Source organism: Trachymyrmex septentrionalis, unplaced genomic scaffold, assembly GCF_001594115.1.
Source record: "Trachymyrmex septentrionalis isolate Tsep2-gDNA-1 unplaced genomic scaffold, Tsep1.0 scaffold136, whole genome shotgun sequence".
Classification (NCBI taxonomy): Eukaryota; Metazoa; Arthropoda; class Insecta; order Hymenoptera; family Formicidae; genus Trachymyrmex; species Trachymyrmex septentrionalis.
The window spans coordinates 276,800-298,081 of NW_017304503.1; the positions used below are offsets into that span (position 1 = coordinate 276,800).

Sequence of the window (21,282 nt, forward strand, 5' to 3'; positions counted from 1 at the left end):
TCGAGTACAAAAGGATTTTTAGGTATGTCTTAGGTATATTCATTTACATTTTATTTGTACGCTTATATTTATTTATATACACGTTCTCTATGTAGATAAATAATTTGCATTACGGACCTACTTTGCCGTGTCTACATAACATCGCACACAGAAGCGACGTCGATTCAATTCAAGTCCCGAACGCGTCACGTTTCGTTACATAACATCAAAAGTCGAATTGTCTCGCGCAATGTCAATTCCCATGCAAATATATCTGTCTTGCTCTATCAAAAATCGATTATCAATATGCACTACATCGGGTACGATTTCGTGCGGGAAGCCAAATAGTCATGCCACTCGTTCCGTATCGGGTCAACAGGGCTGAAAACGGGTTCGAATGATAGAATTCGAGTCATCGTGTGATGTAATTAATATCGATTAACGCTCTGCTGCCGATTTTCGAACATAACATGGATTTGCACCGTAATTGGACCGCAGCTGCAAAGAGTAACTGTCTAGGGTAAACCGTCACCGCACGGTATTATCTGTCGTAAAACGGAAAAAGAATATAAATTTAATTTTTCATGCGCGCGCGAGAGTGAGCAAGAAATACACGTCCAAACTTGTGGCTTCTGAGACAGACTTTTAAGAAGAATACGTTTTACTGTTCGTATATTATGACATACATTAGATACGTCAGATAAAAAAAACGTCATAAAAAAAATCTTCTTTTCCTATTTATTTCATATTCCTTAAAATAAATTTAATATAAGTGTATGTATACATAATTATTTTTACTTCTTTTTTCAGTCATTAAAATAGTGAACTTATTTTAATCCAACTGTAAATCAAAAGAAAATAATCAAAATCATCTATTTACCATACTTTTGATATTTTTTTGAAGTGCAATAATAATCTCATCGCACGCGGTGAAATTTAAATCGATAAGTAGAATTAATCAACAAATATAAATAAATAAGTTATAAAAGATTAAAATAAAATAGAAGTGTATTAAATTTATTTAATAAAAAATGCTGATCATTATTTGTTGCAGTATTTATTCTACAACTTAAAAAAGTACAATACATTTCTTTTACTTATGCTTGCGATATAAACAAATTCTGTTTCTTTTTCTCGTTGTTTCGTATAATATTTAATCCGAAAGAAATATAGAAAAACCGAACATAAACTTCAAGCTGTATTAAAAAAATATTAAATAAATAAAAAAGAAAAAAGGAATAAAATAATGTAACACACATCTCAATATTATTATAATAATTTTTCATTAAGTTTTATAAAAATTTATATTAACTAATTTATTTTATTTCTTTGTATATATAAAACATAAATATCTCATTCTTTTTAATTCCCATTAAGATAAAAATACCGAGCAGAAAACGGATTTGAAGAAAATGTTTTAAAATTGTTAATATTTTATATCTGTGTTACTCTGTATTTTTATGTTTCAATTTTACTAAGCGTGTACACATTCAATAATTTAATTAGTTATAACTAATGTATAATTAAATAATTTAATAGCTAATGTAATTATAATAATTACAATTACTAATATAATTATAATAATTATTATTAATTATAAATAATTAAAATTATATATATTCCAAATAATATTATTAATATGTATATTTTCGTGATATTCTCAGAAACTGTTTTTCTTGAAAACCTTATAGAGTAAGAACTTCGCTTGACAAAAAGTGTAAAGAATAACGTTATAAGATTTACAGACAAATTTTTCTTTTTCAAAGACCATTTCTAATCATTCCTTTTACCGAATTTACTTAATATATTTATAATCTAAAATATTTCTCACTACTTTATTTATTAATTGCAAATTTATTTTATAAACTTCAGAAAATAACGTATTTTTTGTAACTAAATATATTTATAATTTTTAACATTTTGTTACACACGCACGCACACACACACAGAGAATGAGGGGCAAAGGAAAAGGGGAGAGAGGAGAGGGAAGGAGGGAGAAGGGAAGGAGGAAAGAGAGAGGGGAGGAGAGAGAGAGAGAGAGAGAGAGAGAGAGAGAGAGAGAGAAAGTATACAAGTAATTATTCTTTTGTAATAAGATACCATAAATTAAATCTACATAATTTCCATTCATTCGCTAAAGTTTGTATTATATAAGTATATATGTACAGGATTCTATGCATAATAAGTGTTAGTAAACATTATATACAATGCCTAAATATTAAAACTAATCTATTTTTGTTCATGTATTATTACCTACATGGGAATGAATCCACGAAGTGTTACATTTATAAAATTTTCATCTTCTTAATTTAATACATATAGCTTACATACGTAGGGAAAGCTCGGGCAACGCAGACGTGTTAAAGTTGAGAAGAAAAAATGACACAATTAAAATTGAAATCAGAAACCATTTTTATTCTCTTAAAGGACTTAACTTTGAAATAAAATTTAAAAAAAATTAAAAAACTTGAACATTAATATGTCGTTTTAGTTAAAATATAATAAATAGAATCAGTCTTGGCAATCGTCACAAAAGTAGCTACCAAATCCTCTATATGTAGTGCAACTTTCATGGGCCTATTTGGTGCAACGACTGCACTGGATCAGTCATAAACCAATCATCATACTGCATTGTGGGGAAAAAATAAACAAAAATAAGTTGTACACAAACACGTGCCTCTCGAAAGATCGTCTGTCCTCTGTATTTTTAGTATTTTCATTGTAATCATATACCGAGTAAAGAGAATGGATCATCCGCTTTGCCCAAAGAACTTACCTGACGCGAATTTGAAAAGCTTAGAATAAGTTGAAGCACCAAGTGAAAAATTTTAACCTCAAATACACGTTTAAAGACACGGAACTCTTATAAAAAATTATTCATACTGGTTAAGAAACGCTCAATTTTCTATATGTCTCTATTAAGCACAAACAAACATAAATCTTTTCGTACTTCATATCGTCACTGGTCGATCATTCCTTCAATTGCTACAGACTTATAGCGCAATCTCAGATAGATAAGCGAAAATAAAAAGTATTCGCTTTATCCAGGGCGTCTATTTTGCCCGGGCTTCCCCTACATTTATCTATATTTTTCGCAGATGTATTACCTTTTAAATTAAAAAGAAAGTAATTTATGACTCACCAATACGATGCGCAGCGGCAAAGTTCCAATAGCCACGATAAACTGCAAAGACAAATATATTCAAAATATAGCAATGCCCAAAGTAATTCATATTATTTAATTATACAATATAATTCGTAATACTTCAAAAAAATAAATGTTGCGTATAATACATATAAAAATAATCATAAACTGTCCATTCAGTGAAAATAAATAAAATAATAAATAAATAATATTCTGTTGTTGCCTCGCCCAATTTCTTCTAGGTCTCATCCTTTTTCTCCTCGTTTTTCCTTATTTTCGCAGTATTTCACAAGGCTCGTTTGCAAAAAATTAATTGTAAGGAATATCGGAGCTCTCTCTCGTTGACACGTTCCGTTTATGTATTTATGACAAAAGAAACAATGGTAATTTACCGCAAAATATGTCTTTTGTAATATAAATACTTTTCTTTAAGATTCATTTTAATCAAACAAATATTACAATGAAGAAAGAGAAAGTCTGATTCAAAAGGAGGCAAGTAAATGTTTGACCGTTTCATAATTTCATATTAATATTTTTCTTGCAAAATCTAAATAACATATTATTAATTTAAAGAAAAGTGCCTGTTATTATACGAATATAGAATTTATCATAGAAACAAATTACACCATGATATATGTTAATTTATCCCATCTATCAAGGCAATAAGTTGATGGCAGTGCAACATGTCGTTACTTACTACAAACAAACTATACAGTGTGTAGAACTGGCATAAAAATGTAGAGAAAGATTCTCTATCACATCATTACATTTTATTTTATAATAAATTGTTTAAAAAATCTAATGCCGAAATTGTAAAAGCTGTGCCAACAAATCCCGATCTCCCCTAATTACGCGTGTACTAATCACCAAAATATTTCAACCTGATACCGTGCGATACGATATGAATATAAATTAAAATACGACTTGTCCAAAAATACACAATTAAGATATAGTATTACGTGTAATATATATCAAATGATTAAAGGATTACCAAATACATATTAAAAGGACACATTAAAAGGATGCGCTAAATAAATATACATATTAATAAAGATACGCTTCTTTTTTATTATTTAAATCATTTGACATGACGAAACATTTATTGTATCGAATTTTATTCGGAAAATGTTAGGCAGAATATACGTTTGACAAAAAATTCAAATAAAATGTGATATCAAATCCACCATTTAACCCATACCTAAGTGCTCGCATGCGGGATCGAATTGACCCAAACATATGAATAAATGAAAATAGTACTAAAAAAATATTTTTAAATGCAGATTTTTTTTAACTTCTAATACTTAAAAATTATTTTATGTTTAAAACGTATCTCAGTCCATAATTATTTACAAATAAAAATAAAAATTTTGTTCACACATAAAATATAAATAAGTTAAAATGTAGATCAAATAGACCTTCACACAATCACTTACCTTCATATGCAAATATTTTATACGAGTTAAAAAATATCGCTTTCATAAATATCGCAACAAAAAAAAATAATTTCTTAAATTTCTAAAAACAAATCCTATCTTTTACTGCTTCAATCTCTGCTCCGAATGATAAAATTACGCTGAAATATCTACTTTGACAAGTATACTAAATCTATAGCGTCAAATGTAACCTAATTTGAGTCACTATTCTTATTCAATATATCATTATTTTATACTAAAACAATATAAAGTTAAACTATTTAAACTGTTTTAAATTATTTAACTCTATTGTTTTAGTATAAAATACAATAATTGAGTAGAAATATATATATGTGTGTATAATAGTAACTTAAATTAAGATAAATTTGACACTATACAGATTTAACAGTGTAGCCGCGTCAATTTATTTATGAGTCGTTAATAAGATTAGCTCGCACTACTCTATCTTTCCATAAGAGACTTGCCAAGCAGATAGTGAGACATGTTTGAGTAAAATAGCACGCAGCGTATATCACAAAAATTGAATTATTTTTACATCGGACATTTTAAAATTATATATATCGTACATTTTGAAATATTTAGTATCTACATTGTAACGCTGCGGTCTACTTGATTCTACAAATGCTTCGAAGTATTTTTTTATTAGTCAATTAGTAAAATTCTTTTTTTCGACTGATCAATTAAACGCTTCGAAGTATTTGTAGTACCAAATGGATCGCAATAAAAACGAATACGTTTTTATGTAGGATATCCTGTCTCGTTTTAAAATAAGGTTAATATATATTTAACAGATTATTTTGTGCTTTGTTTTATGTTGCAATTGTATTTGTTAACATCGAAAATTTGTTAACGATTGAGAATGATCAATTTCGAATTATCTTGAAAGTCTAAATTCTAATATTTATATATATTATATTTAACAATAAATAATATTAATGTAGTGAACACGGTTGCCACCTTTTGATCAGTGTTCCACTGGAGATCAACGATTCTTTTGATCTTTCTAAAGAAATGATCAGAAATTGTTGTACTCTCTTGCCAGAGATCAAATGCTATTATTAAAAGTGTTGTTTTGTAATGCGTTTTCTGTAAGATCTTCCTATCGGAAATATCATTCCAAACACCGGAGGAAAATAGGACTCACTTAAAAAATATAAGATCAAAATTTTTTAGTGCATTTGAGAGCCGGAGATTAGATTTAAAAAACTGAAACTTTCAATCAAAACCGAAGAGTAATCGAGTAGGAAGATGAATTTTGCAATAAGTAATAGATTAAAGTTTCTTTAAGTTATATAAATTTATCTGTTGATTTATATGATTTACAATATTCCATCGTTATTAATTCGTCTCTTACAACAATTAATGATCAATCGACTGCGAGTTAATAGTGATAATGTGTAGTACTGACTTTATTTTAACCCTACATTTCGGAATCTCCATGATATAAAAAAAAATCTTCAATTAATTGTAATTTGATAACTTATTTTATATGTATAAATATATATATACTATACCTTTCAAAATAAATTTAACATAATTGTACTACATAATTATTTTTATCACAATTTTATATGTAATTATAAGATCTCTCTTCACAGTTATTATCGAAATTCGAAAGTAAAACATGAATAAATAATCGCAAAAGATTGTTTTTATCAGCTTTTTAATATTCTTCTTTTAAATGCGATGATAAACTCACGATATAAAATATGAGTTAATGAATTACTTTTTAATAATTAATTATTATTTGTTTTTTTATATAATCGTATATAAAATATAAAATTATATTTTTGTCACAAACAATATATTGTTTGCACACACATACCTATTGTTTGCGAACCAACAAAAATTCCTGATTGAACCGTTGAACGCGGATTAGTTTTCATGAATGTCTGAATTTTATCAAAAATGCACACGAATTTGATGCTGACATGAAAAGTTTAACATAACTGATACTTTTATGTGTCAACGAAAAACAAAAATAAAAAATTAAAAGAAATAAAGATTTATTACGAATAAATTTATTACGAATTTTAGAACTTTATGAATAAAATAAAAATAATATGAAAATTTGAAAATGTATAATATATAAAGAAATAAGATTTAGAGCATAGAAAAATGAGAAGAAGAATCACACAGCATTAAATGTGAAAAATTGATATTATCCTATCGTTATATTATAATATAAAGCAAAGCACGTATATTTGAGTTTTACAATAATATAATAAATTTAGACATAGTTATGAAACACATGTTATGTCTAAGAATAAGAATCATTCATTCTATCTAATCAAATTTATATTTTATGAAAAATAATAATCGATAATTTGACGAAAATTGAATACGATAATTGCCAATTTATGGAGCAAAAAATATTTTTATTATTATATCTATCTAATGTTATATTATATATCTAATACTATATACATAAAAAACAAAAATGACTTGAACTTTACATAATAATGATTATACATTAAACAATAGTATATCTATTAATTATAAAATATAATAGTGATCACTATTATATTTTATAATTAATAGAAGTATATAAACAAGTAACTATTTCGTAAAGAAGCAAAATTTAAGCCAATTAGCTATTACTTATTGAAACATTTGAAATTTTCTACTTTCAATTAAAAACTGTCGCAGGCTAGCTTTAAATTGCTTCTGCGTCGATATGATGCAACCTTGCATCTGTCGCAACGTGAATCTGTCTATCCATAACTCGCTTGCCAAAAAATTGGAACGCATATCGTTCTTTCCGAGTGGCCTTTTAATTTTCCGCACCAGCAATTGCCGATCGCACGATAGAAAAGTAGAGGATCCACGTTATGTCGTGCATGAATTTGTAGTTCGTGAGAATGCAACATATCATTGTAAGCGTACGGCTCTTCTTTGACATCCTCTTATATAACATCAATTTGTTCGTGTGCGAAAATAAAACCTATAACAATTGCTACGACGTGACATTCAACGAGTGAAACATTGAGTTATATCATCACATCTATGTATGAAATAACATATAAGCAGCGTAATTGTTCGCAACTTTGTAATATTGCCATTCGTGTCATGATATCGGGCGACGGGGTTCTTTAACGCGGCAAATAATCCATACCAATTGGATAGATATAAAAGGCAACGGTTTAATTGGAATATTGTTAACGCTATTAACAGATCAACTAAATAGAATTGACAAAATATGATTTTTTCTCCGTTGTTAGGAAAATTATTCTCTTGTTTTTCCATGCTAAATGTTTTATAAAACTAAATTATTATTTAGTTGACGATAATTCAATTTTTTTATTAAAGATTTGACGACTTTCCATTTAGCTTAATACAGAAAAAATATTATATATATACATTACGTTTATTTGTCTAGACAGATAAATACGAAATTTCTCAAATATCACACTGACAATAAGAGAAAAAAAAAGTAGTGGCAACTATAAAGAACAACTCTAAAATTTAAGTACTTCCAACAAGTTTTAAAAAGTAATAAAAACTAAAGTAGTATCGAATACAATAAAAATATAATATTCGGTGCTACTTTATAAATTATTAGAGTTGTTAATTTAGTAGGTGTCAAAACTATATTTTTTCTGAATGCAATTCCTTGCATTGATATCAATGAGTACTTCTTTGAGTATCTAAATGTAGCTGTCGCAACACATTTTTGCGATGACTATATTTAGATTATAGTCAAAGAATATACAAATTAGAATCTAAAATATAAAAAATATATTCCATGCAAAGAAATAAAATGCTTAACCTATTTAATCTTTTCCTTTCTGCCATGGTTCGTATTGCGATTGACGAAAGTAAGCTAACAGGTAAAATCAAAGAAAAATTATTATAAATGTATAAATCTTTAAGAATGGTATTCATAATCCGTTCTTATTTTAAAATTGTCTTAAATAATATTTTAAGATGCTAGTACAGCTTTCTGATTAGTTCATAAAACTTAAGACAATCTTAAATATAAGAATCGCGACTATAAATACCGGTTTAAGATGTGGACATTGTCAAAAAACAAATAAAACAAAAACATCAATTTGCGACATCTTCATTATGATGCGGAGACGAAATTTCTCACAGATCTTCCTGTATTTTTAAGAAAAAGAGAGAAAGTCTCGACAGAAAACCATACGAGCGATTATATATAGCAAACGAAACCCTATGTTCCCGTGAGATTTGTTCTCGTGTGTAGCTTTCGTGTGTACTTTTCGTAATAGAAACAGTGAAGGAAGTATAATAAATGCACATTACGTCAAGAAATGTTACTGTTAAGTACATACAATAATTTTAAAAAAGCAATGCAATTTTGCGCGCGCTCTGCATCAATGTTAAATTTAAAGCACTCCACTTTAAAAATTAATCTGTTAAAAAAAATAATTTTAAAAAAATTTTATAAATAATATCATATTTAAATCTGTCAGTTTTGAATTTTCCTGCAAAAGTACCTAATGATCTTTAAAAAACTAATGATTTAAAACCATCCAAATTGTAAACAAAATTTAGGTATATTTTACATTTGAAGACTGTATTCACAATTTAATATAAATAGAATTTACAAAATGCGTTTTTAGATAAAAAGATTTTAAAGATATAAAAAAATCACAAAGCCGAGACCTCGCCTATGTAAATATAAGTGTACAAACTCTTTAATAAACGGTGTTAAGTACCTTTGGATTATTTGCCTTCTACACAACAATATATATAACCTATTTCAATAAAATAAGATAGATTTAAATAAAAAATAGTTGTTAGATTTATATTTAATATTCGATAAGACCAGTACACACACAGCACGCATTCAAGTCAACTAATTTAGGATATATAGAACAAGAATATTATATACAAATTTATACTACAACATGTTAAATATTTGCGTAGGTTTGACTTGTAACGTATAATTATTGTTTATATAAAGTCATCAGCTATCGGAAACAGTTGGTCGGTTGCCGCGCTGCCATTCGCACAACAATGCTTGAATTAACAGATTTAGTTGCGTATTACAACATTATCTTTAGAAAATATAATTATTTCCTATGAATATTTAGCGCATATCGGTCCGCACGTTCAACTATCTTTTGACATTACTAATTCGCACTCATATTCAAAACGATGATTCTCAAAAAAAAAATATTTCGGCATTTTTGTTCCCTATACAAGATAAAAATATTACAGAACGGTTAAATGGCAACAAAGAATGGAAATTACGAATTACTATTTAATCGCAATATTTACGGCTTGCTTTTCTAATGTGTATAAATTTAAGTTTACACTGTTAAATTTATATGTCAAATTTTTAAGTTAACGTGAGTTGCCATTATACTCCTACTAAATCATATCGTTATTTTATACTTAAACAATGGTTATATTTGACACTATACAGTGTCAAATTTAACTATCATTTCATATAGTTAATCGTGTTTTCGTATATTACGTGAATATGTATAATGAAAAAAGAACCAAAATAAAGAAAGAAGAGGGAAAAGAAAAAAACTTCAGGCATTGATTAATAACTATGGAGCAATTATGGAATAATTTATTATCTGTTTATCACGTATTATTTGAAAAATTAATAATTAATTTCAATTTTTTATTTAAATAATTGAAAAATAAAAAATTAAAAAGATCTTCAGGAAATATCATAAAAGCTTACATTTATTAAGAAAAGCTTTTACCAACATTACATAATTATTATTTTATTTATCAGATAAATATAAAGAATTCGATATAAGCAATAATTACTTTGTCAAATATCAATTGTAAGCGATGTAACAATTTCGATTTTACAAATTAATGAAGCATAGTACCAACTTCATCGTTGCACATCGTGCATCAAATAAAGTCTCTAATTAGCTTTTATTTCAATTTCAGATAATGAAAATTCGTGAATATTACAAATAAATACCTCATAAATGTGTTGTGTGTGATTGGAAGCAGAAGTTCATACAAACACATATATAAAGATATTGTATTCTTTATATTTGCTAAATATTCTCTGAGTATATAGATTCTATAGATATGGTATAATGTCATTGAAATCATGAATACAATATAAAAATTTTAGTTTTAACTGCACTATAAAAATGATTAATTTTTCGAGTCCGTAGATTAGTTAAAGAATAAAAATTAAAATAAAAGGAAAAAGTAATAAGATTAAAATGTTGATAATTTTGGAATATTTAATTTAATCTCTTTCGTGATATTCCTTTTCGCGCGAACGATGAAGATGGGGAAAAATAAGATGTTTATTATTAATACTTATGTGCATTAAAAATAAATTGGTATTAATAGAACTTGGTAGGGAGCAATTGTTAAAATAGTCAGGGATATGTTTTTTTATTTTCCTTATTTTCCTTTTTATATTTTTAATTTTTCTTTTTTTTTTCCTCTTTTCCTTTTTTATAATTGTAACAATTGATTAACGATTCTGTTTAAGAAGAATTAGCAATTTAAAGTTTATCTTTTGCTATGTAGTAAAAAAATAAAACACTTATATTATATATGTCTCATTTTTACTTTTCTTGAAGAAACTTTCATTTGTTATAAAAGAATTAAATTACATGACTTAAATAAATAAAGAAAAAGCAATAAATCTCGTTATATTATCTACGTATGACAACTTACTTCGTTTTCATGATTTATTAAAATCATATCAGAATTCTTTGTGTGTCAGAATCACACGGCATTCACATGTAATTATTTGGTAAGAAGTAACAATAATAGATTAATTAACATAAATGCTTCTTTTAAAGCAATAGATTTCTTTTTTCAAGCAATATTCAAAGTAAACATTAAATTTACAATTAATATGTGATAATAATCTATGAGTTTGACGGATTAAGAATAGAATATTTGAAATATCTGTATAATTTTAAAGCACTAAATATCTCTGACAATGAGTAATAATAATTTTATAAGCTTTGGTTTTTGTTGATAACGTAATGTACGTTGATGACGTACCGTGTGTACAAAATTACTACACTGCATTTGTTTATCGACAATTGCGCGAGCAAGTATATCACTCTATGCATCTTTATATTATCTCTCGAAACGCAATATAAGATCCGCTAACAAATGCGAATTCTGAAGAATTAACTCGCATAATTAAATAGCTTTTAGCATCAATAATTTGAAAGCCTACATAACGAATATTAAATAAAATATATATTTTTCACACGGGATTTATTTATTCAAAATCATAGGAAATGGAAATTATAACTTACTCTCTCGTTACTCACAGAAAATAGTTATTTCTTTAATAATTGCGCGAATATACACGTCGCGCATTGAATTCTTCATCAACTATATAATTCATTCATTATTTTATTTTTGAAACATATTTAAATAAAAGCGCAGAATAATACGTATATTATTGAATCAAAGCATATTGGTACAAAAGCTACATATCAATCATTTACTGAGAATATTTCCTGCTTTTCGTGGAATTTCACATCATGTTTAATGTCATTTAACGCTATAAATATTGCATAATCGTAATAAGCGTGTTTTCGCGAGTGTTACATTGGGAACGTAATGAGAACGGGAAAAAGAGAAGCGAACTTGAAAGATATCGAATTACAATCCTCCTTGATAAATTTCGAAATTATAGTTGTTTATTTATCCAAAGTAATAGTGAATATTACATATATTACAGAGAGATGTAATGTTTCGTAAAGACATTATTTTAAAATAGATTCTCTAAATTCTTTGAAGTAGAATTTCATCCTAAAGAATGAAAATTTTGATCTTGAAAAAGAGTTACTTTAAGTTATTACTTTTGTAAACAATCTTTTGAATCCATTATCCCAAGAAAACAAAAAATGATAATTTCAGATTTAAAATAAAAATGCTCCAATTTCTATAAAAAAAAGTATAGACGATTATATAGATGATTATATTCACTACAAATTGAAGTGTGTACAAATTTCAATATGCGTTCAATATAATTACTTTTCCGTGTAAAAATAACATATTATACTGCATACAAATATGAATTTACATGTTTAAACGTATAGTATAGTATCATTTTTATACGAAAAATTAAATAACTATAAACTAAGTATATGTAGGTATTACTTTTTTTATTAAAAAAAATCAATTTTTTGTATACTTGGATTTGCAATTTTGCAATCTCAATCTAAGAACAAAGGCCTCGAATTTCATTCGATGTTCAACCACATGATCGGCTGATCGCAGTAATGTAATATGCATGTATCAAATGTACGTGCATTCATGCGCTGAAATCGTTCATAAATGATGCGGATGTTTTAACAATATCCAAATTTTTAAGAAGCTATAACCGTTCAAAAAATCGTAACAATAAACTACAAAGTAAGCTACAAAGACAGATCTTTTTACGTTCCATATGTTTATGCTTGATGCATTTAATCTTATCATAACACGTTATATATACAGGGTATCCCAAAAAGATCGGGACACCCGAATATCTCAAAAAATATAAGTTTTACAGAAAAGTGTTTCAGACAAACGTTGTAGGGTTCAAAAAGACCTATTTACTGATCTTATCAGTTTGATCTTGGGCGGCGTCGTCAAGGTTATGTCAATTTTTTTAAATAAAACATCCTATGTTGATTCCAGAATCTAATAGCTGGTGTCGAAAACTTTTCAAAACACTACAATAAAGTTATTTTTCATAAGGTACTTTTCAAGTTATAAGGCTCGAAAGTTACAATACCACTAGCATTAGTATTACGCAAGATATCCGACCGACACGGCTAAAATCTCTTGAATGTTGTTTAGGAACATGACCTAGATAACATTTGTCAAAATCAAGGCCATTGGAGGTTGTACCTCTTATTTTCATTTTTACGTAAAAATGAATTTTTTGTGTAAAAATAAATATAAGAAGAATAATCTCCTTGATATTGACAAATATTATCTAGGTCATGTTCCTAAACAACATTCAAGAGGTTTTAGCCATCGTTTTAGCACCTTGAGTAACGCCAATGTCGATGATATATTGTAACTTTCGAGCCTCATAATTCGAAAAATACTTAATGAAAAAATATTTTATTATGTTTTGGAATCTCTGAAGATTCTTTGGAAGCTCTCAAGATGAGCTATAAGAATATGTAATGAGAAATAGGGAGTATACACACACACACACACACACATTTTAACATAAAAATATAAATTTCTTTTATAATTAAGACTTTACAATGATATGTACTGTTTCTCTAGAAATTTCTCTGTACGTGCCGATCGCATCCTGTTTTTATCTGCTATCGATATATGTTGAGCCCGCTTTCAACAAATGTCATTCAGTTTTATAGGTCGAAGCTTCCCTATTCTGTAACACTTAATGATAGTGTCAGTGCCGTTACATTGTCGTTGTGCAGATTTTATATATCATAAAAAAGCTTCGCAACGATACAATATAATGATAAGTCGACACTGTCATGAAGAGTTACAGAATAAAAGGCTGATGTTTTATATAACAAAAAACTATATGTCAAACAATAATTGATTTATTGAATAAAATATTCCATATTTGTTTTGCGTTAAACATTGCATAGTGATTAATTAATTTGTGCTCAACACTCAGTGCTCATTTTTTGAAGTATAAAAATAATGTATAGTATTTTTTCCTCTAACAATACGATTTTGACAAAAGTAAAAATTCAACAATAAGAAAGCTAATGTACCCATCATCACCAATTTTAAATAAATAAACAGCCAGTTCACCGTATTGTGCATTTATTTCGGGAGTATCAATCATGTTACTGCACTAAGAACCTTTTCTTCAACTTCTAATATAAAGTTAATCGATCATTAATTCGCAGAAGTGCGCCAACAGCAATTTAATGCATCAGAACTTATCTCTTCTTCTTTTAATATTGTACAAACTGTATTTAATTTCCACGTTGCCAATCGTGATAATTAAGTTAACAGTGATAATTAATCAATTAGCGTTAATCAAAATTATAAAAAAAGTCTTAAAAAATTGAAAATCTTCTCATGAAAATTTCATGAACGTGAAATGCTACAGTATCGTACGAAAGACTTAATAATTTGTCCGCAAACGAGTGTATTATTCGCAAGTATTTTCTGCAAATGTTTTCTGTGAGTGTCCTGTGCAAGAAAAGTGGAAGGAAGAAATCATCCAGCTTTGTCGTTCTGAGAGAAAGAAACTTCAGCAGAGCAACTTTAAGAAGAATATAATTTCTTACTTTAAAAGTTAATCGTTTTTACTTATTTATTCGGACTATTTTATTTCGATAGTTTACAAATAATTAGAGAAAGAAAAAACAATTAAAACCTAATAAAAATTTACTTGTGTAAAAAATTTTTTAGAAAATACATAATTACTAAATATTTAATTAAAAGACAAATAAAAACCTCAGTGCGCACAAAAATTATCTTGTTAAAAAAATTGACTGTTTTGAACGCTGTACTGTTTTAATATGTTTCTATACAAAATCATCGTAGCCACGTGAATGACAACTCCGCCCGTTGCGCGGAGGTTAGTAAGTAACTTTTATTTTTATATTAAGATCACGGATGTATAAACAAAATTATGAAGTATTCGATACACATACAAGTATATATGTCTCCTTACTTAATAACAAGAAAAAAATCTCTGGACCAGATTATATATATAATATTTCATAGATTTATTGTCTTAAAATAGACAGATTAAAATAGATTAGAGAAAATATTAGAAACACTATGAAGATCGATATAATTGCATTAAGATTCGAATTCAATATATTTAGGCAAAATTAATTTCAACTGCATTATAATAACGATTAAACTTTCAATTTTGTTTACAGATATCAAATATTATTCAACATTTTTACTAAAAAGTTTCATTATTCGTTATAATTTAATTAATTTAATATAATGGCCTTTTCGCGACGCGTTTATATATTTCGCGCATCAAAGAAGCTAACTAAAACTTTTATGCTTATTTGCCGGCGATAATTATCTGGCAACAGAAAGAGTTCGTCTTCTTCCTTTCAAGTTCTACCAAAATAATATCAAATTGTGACCAGAAGCAATGAAAAGTATGTTCAATATCTGATCAGAAGATCGAAGAAAGTTATGTCAATAATAACTAAAATGAAGAAAAGATACGGAACGGTACGTAATTTTAAAGTAAAATAAAGAAAGAAAAGATATGAAACAATATGCAATTTTAGTTACAAGATATTTTTCTGTAAATCTATGCAATTTGCACACACAAGTGGTAAGATATTATGTTACTCTATATTTTTCAAAATAGGTCACGCATTTATGACATCTCGAGTGATATCTCGCAGGTAGGATGATCCACTCGTTGAATTAATCAACACATAGGACTTGTCATAAATGGTTAGTACTCGCATTTATAATTATTCGACGCATTAATAAAGATACAAAGAGAGAAATACGAGGATAAATTCATAACTTATTTAACAACTATCACAATTCAAGTGGGTATAAATATTGTTCAGAAAAATTGTGTAATAATTCAATAACTAAAATGTTTAAGTAACTACATACTAAACTGAAACTAACTAATAACACGAAAATTTTCATATTAATACAATTAAAAAATTCTTGCTTGGTAATTTAAAGTGGCTATTATTATTAGAAAATATCGTTAATAATTACAAAAAAAAATTATTACTTTACATTTAAAATTATTAAAAATTTTTACGAACAATATCTATTAAAATTTACTAATTAGAATTATCAAAACTTTTTTAAAGTTGGACTTACGTTCCAATATAATCTCGCGAAATTAATTGACATTCGTATTTTGAGATTATATAAAATAATAAATATAAAATTATTAAATCACGAATATATAAAATTTGGATTTGAAATTATTGCTTATTATTATTAGTCAAAATTTGCACAAATGAAAAAATTTATCTCAATCCAATTTATTCGCAAATTTTGCATCGAATGTTCGCCAAATGATTTCTTTTAAATTACTCTCCGCGATAAGTTTATTTATTAAAAACAATTGCAAATATTGTTCTTATAGACACGATCGTTGCCTTAACGTCAGACAAGTACAAGCAAATGCGTGGTGGGTCTCGACATAAAATCGTAATAATTTTCTTTTAGTAAAGAATTGTTTCTTGTCGATTCTCGTGAGACCAATTGGTGATATTTAGTTCAATGCCGCGTTGAAAATTGGAGATTTCTATTGCAGGATATCGAAATTCAATATGAGTTTTCTCGGCAATTCCCAAAAGTAATATCCGTTCGACAATGAGTCGTCAACAATAACAATTATTCAATTTTTAAAATCACAAAACGACTAGTATATCTTATAAAAGAGAAAGTTTCAGATTTTTCTTCTCATAAAATGTTTTAAAAAAATTGTTTATATATACTTATATGTATGATTTTATAATAAAATACGTGCACAAACAATAATGATACTCAATTCACTTCGCAAAAAAACATTCCATCCATATCTCTTTTTAATTAAAAAAAAATGTTATTTATTAATAGAAGAACATATTTATTCGTATGAATTTTGATTGATATTTATTACAAAATAATGATAGAAATATTGATATAAAATATTACGAAAAGATACAGAAAAATTATATAATATTTCATTATATAAAAATTTGGAAAAAAAAGTTGACTCTTGTTGCCGCTATCAGGAGTCCAGAAAATGCATTTCCTTCTGCAACGGGTTTTTAATGATCAATCAATCGCTTTTTTTATGAGTTGACCCATGGAACACGACAGAAACAGAACGAACATCATGAAATTCGCTTTCTGCCTTCAAGATCGTTTTTCTTTGTGTCAGATACTAATCGGTATGCCACTGGACGGAGGGACCTTGATCTGATCAAATCATTGGGTAATTTATTGAATGCGTCGGTTTTACCTCCGAATTTTTAAGGTTTATGACTTTCGTTGAGATTAAAGCGAGCATTTAATCTCATATATGTAATTGTTCGGTTTGTTCTATGTATTATTGAAACGATATTTAATTTCATTCTCGATAAAGATCGTTATGACTCTTTAATCACTTATGTATAATATTTATTACCGCCTTTATTTGACACGAGAGACATCAAGACAATAATATGCTTTGCACTCATTCGGTATTGAACGTGTTCTGCAAATTTATGTTAAATATTCACTAAAAGAATTTTTATATTTATGCATATATATATTATACGATAAATAATTATTACAAGCAAACATGCCATTGTTTTTTGGACGCATTATTGTCTTGATGTCCCTTGTGTCAAATAAAGACATTACCTAATAAATATTATACATATATGTGGTATACAATATCATAATAATTTTTCATCAGTTTAATATAACTCCAATGAAAATGAAAAACTTTCATTGCAGATCTAAAATTAAATTAAATTATCTTAAACTAAATGATTATATTTTATTACTTTATTATTTATCCTTAATTATTTATCCTTATTATTTATCCTTTGATTTTGTAGAAGAAATCGTATAACAAGATACAATAAAGCTATGGATTTTGTCAGTTTGAAACAAATTTTTACTGAATTATATATAAATTATAGTTATACAATCAAAGTATTTTTTTTAATTTAACCAAAAAAAAATATAAATCGAAATGCATTTAACAATGATATTCTCGATAAAAACAAAGCAATCTATATAAAAGAATAAGATTACTCTTATTCACTTTTTAAACAAAATTATTGTCAAAATAAAATCGTCAAAATACTATTACATCGCATGTGTAAGACTTTTTTATATATAATAGAAGGAATTTTAACAATCAATTGAGCTCATTAGGTACTCAATCGATCGAACTGTTACAACGATAAAATAATCATGCCTTCGTTAAACTAGACGATTCGTGCACTTAGCACGATATACGATCATGTCCCATCATCCGCGCAAAGAAAATCCATAGTAGAAACAACCAAAGAGGTAAGAAATGAAGAAGGTTACTGGTAAGTGCACGATACGATTTAATAAAAGTGACACGGTTTCGCGGTGAGTACCTGTCACAGCGTTGAATTTAAAACACCACGGGATGGATCTATCCGCGTGGGAAAAATGAGACTGCAAAAACCGATTATTTCTGAAAGCGCAAAAGAAAGTTTTCGAGATAACGAAACCTTTTTCGTAAATTACAATCGAGATGGCAATCGGGTAAAAAGATAAAATGACGATACTATAGTTGTATAAAAAAAATAGATTTAATGTTGCTATCAAGTATAAGAAGTATAAAAAGTGTTGAAATATTATTATTAAATTGTAACAGATAATAGATTTCAAATTTTGTAGACACATGTTCAGTTTTTACTGTCTGACCTTTTAGTGATAGATCTCCGAGATAAATTAGAGATAAAAGTTCTGATGCGAAAAATGTCGAGACAACAGCTTTTAAACGGAAGCATTTCAAAGCTTATGAATCACAGAATGCTGACAGTTCGGATAAATGGCAATTGTTTATACTAGTAAAAGGTGAAATCCAAGAAACCAGAGATTTAAACGTTTAAGATTCTACATAATGTATTGTAAAAATATGCTAGTATTTCAAGAATTCAAGGCAACATTATATCTAGATACTCAAAAGAGAAAATTATTTTGATTCATTGATTAAAAAAAACAAGAAAAAAACCAAAGTCACATACAAATCTGGAATAACGAGATGTTTCTGCAAAATGAAATTATAAGAGTTGAAAAATCCAATATAACAAATGTATGTAAATTTTGTAAACAGAAATGTCTATATGTACATATGCAGATTCAACGTCTGTAATCACTTTTATAAAAACGAATGTTTTACGAAAAAACGACAAAATAGATAAATTACTTCAACACATTATCAACAGTTGATTTTGTCAGCAACAAATATAATTAATTAGGATATATGAAACATAATTCAAAGATTTAATAAGTTAATATATAACGAATAACATTATAAGTCTTGTATGTGCAGCAAAGCTTATTAAATAAAACTATATGTGTTTATTTTGTGGTGTGTTTATGACAATCTAAAAAATTCATTTTCTCTATTTGAGAAAATAAAAGTTTCTCACAATAGCAGCAGCATATATACGACGAACCTGAGAAATGCGTTTGTACGTTTGCTACACTCACTTAATCCTTCGTGTGCCACATGTTACCATATGTTTACTTGCATAGTGTATCACTAAAGTAAATTGCGTTCATCAACTTTCTGCTTTAAACCACTGACTTCGCTGACACTATCATACAAGTATATCGCAGGTAATTCACAGACTTAATATTACAAAACAGAACTTCATTCAATTTAGACAAATGCATTTTGTCATTTCGAAATTCACCGTTTCCCGTCTCGTTTTGTGATGGATCTTTCTTTTTAATTATTTAAGAATTTCTTACATAACAAATTAACAAGCGCGCCAAAATAACAAAAGTTGTACAAAAAAATCTCGCATATCTTAAAACATTACTATGAGAAAAATATTAATAAATATTTTCAATCAAATAAAAAAATAACATGAGCATATATAAATATTGTTAATTAATATTATTAATTAATGCAATCACCTATATGTATACAAATTATCATAACATCTATAATTGTTCAATTTAAGTTTTAAAATGTTATTTTAATTTGTGCCACTAAAATAATGTAATTAAAAACGTAACAGCGTATAAATACAATTTAAAAACAAAATTAATTAAATTTAGGAAACATTTGTTGTACTGGATTTAAATTTATATTTCTATTTCTGTATAGTTGAACATAACTTCAAGTTGTCTATTTCAAAAAGGAAATGTACATCAATATTTCAGTGAAATGGATCACTATAACGATAAGTCATAGCTTTTTTTCATGAAATATAGAAGTAAAAAAAGAGCAGATAAATCCTATACATGTATTGTTATAATTCACAACGATAGAAAACTAAGAATTGCAGAAAGTCAAATGTGCTATAAAAAAAGAACTTTTTTACTGCAGCACGAAATCACCATTTCTACTATTCGTACTGTGATTCAAAATGCACAATTTATTCAAATATGCGGTTCGAGCCGATAAAACAACTGCAGCAGTAAAAGCATTTAGATGTGATGACATTCGTAATGCTATCTCAAATTATTCGTAGAAATTTAAATCAGTGATTATCCAACAAAAGCTCTTCGCAAATTAATCTTAGAAAAGAGTTTAACATTTTCGGTGGTCGTTCTTAAAATGTTTTTGATTATTATAATTTCTTGTAATTCTGTAATTATTATTATAGTATTATAATACTATATTATAAAAAAAAATTGCATCTCTAAAATGAATCCATCCTGATACCAGTAAGTTAAGAAGGAAATAATACTTCAAGAGTGTTAAGAGATAAAACCACTTGCTTCTAGAAAAAGATCGCTCGCGATATAGTGACAATTAAATTTATTCGTGTGTTCGTATATTATAGTCAACGAAAAACAGCAAGCAATCTCGCACAAAGCCGTAGTGCAAGATCTGTATTTCTGAAGTACTCACACATAAAGTTCCGCAAGAGAACCTCTGGAAAGTTCACCTCCCATTCACCTCGAGAACATCTTTAACATCTTGTTCTTAAAACGTATAAGCTTTTGGTTGATTTAATTTGGGAACAAAATCGATTTTTAATCTGTATACTAAACGCAATAATGTTTTTTTTTGCATATGTTTTTTAACGGCATATGATTTCATTAATATATAATGTCAAGAATATAGTTATCATAAGAGTTATATATATATATATATATATATGAAAG

The 21,282-nt window shown here is 27.2% G+C and overlaps 2 protein-coding genes and 1 pseudogene across 3 annotated transcripts in view; all 3 read right to left on the reverse strand.

Moving 5' to 3' along the window:
* The window catches only part of LOC108757281 (neuronal calcium sensor 2), a 71,657-nt gene extending 68,498 nt beyond the window's left edge, over positions 1–3,159 (reverse strand). Inside the window, exon 1 of the mRNA XM_018501751.1 lies at positions 3,122–3,159. The gene's annotated coding sequence lies outside the window, so the exon portion shown is untranslated. The remainder of the gene's footprint in view (positions 1–3,121) is intronic.
* The window catches only part of LOC108757279 (neurocalcin homolog), a 194,457-nt gene that overhangs the window by 90,552 nt on the left and 82,623 nt on the right, over positions 1–21,282 (reverse strand). The window lies entirely within an intron of this gene.
* LOC108757267 overlaps positions 2,549–21,282 on the reverse strand; it is a 100,743-nt pseudogene continuing 82,009 nt past the window's right edge.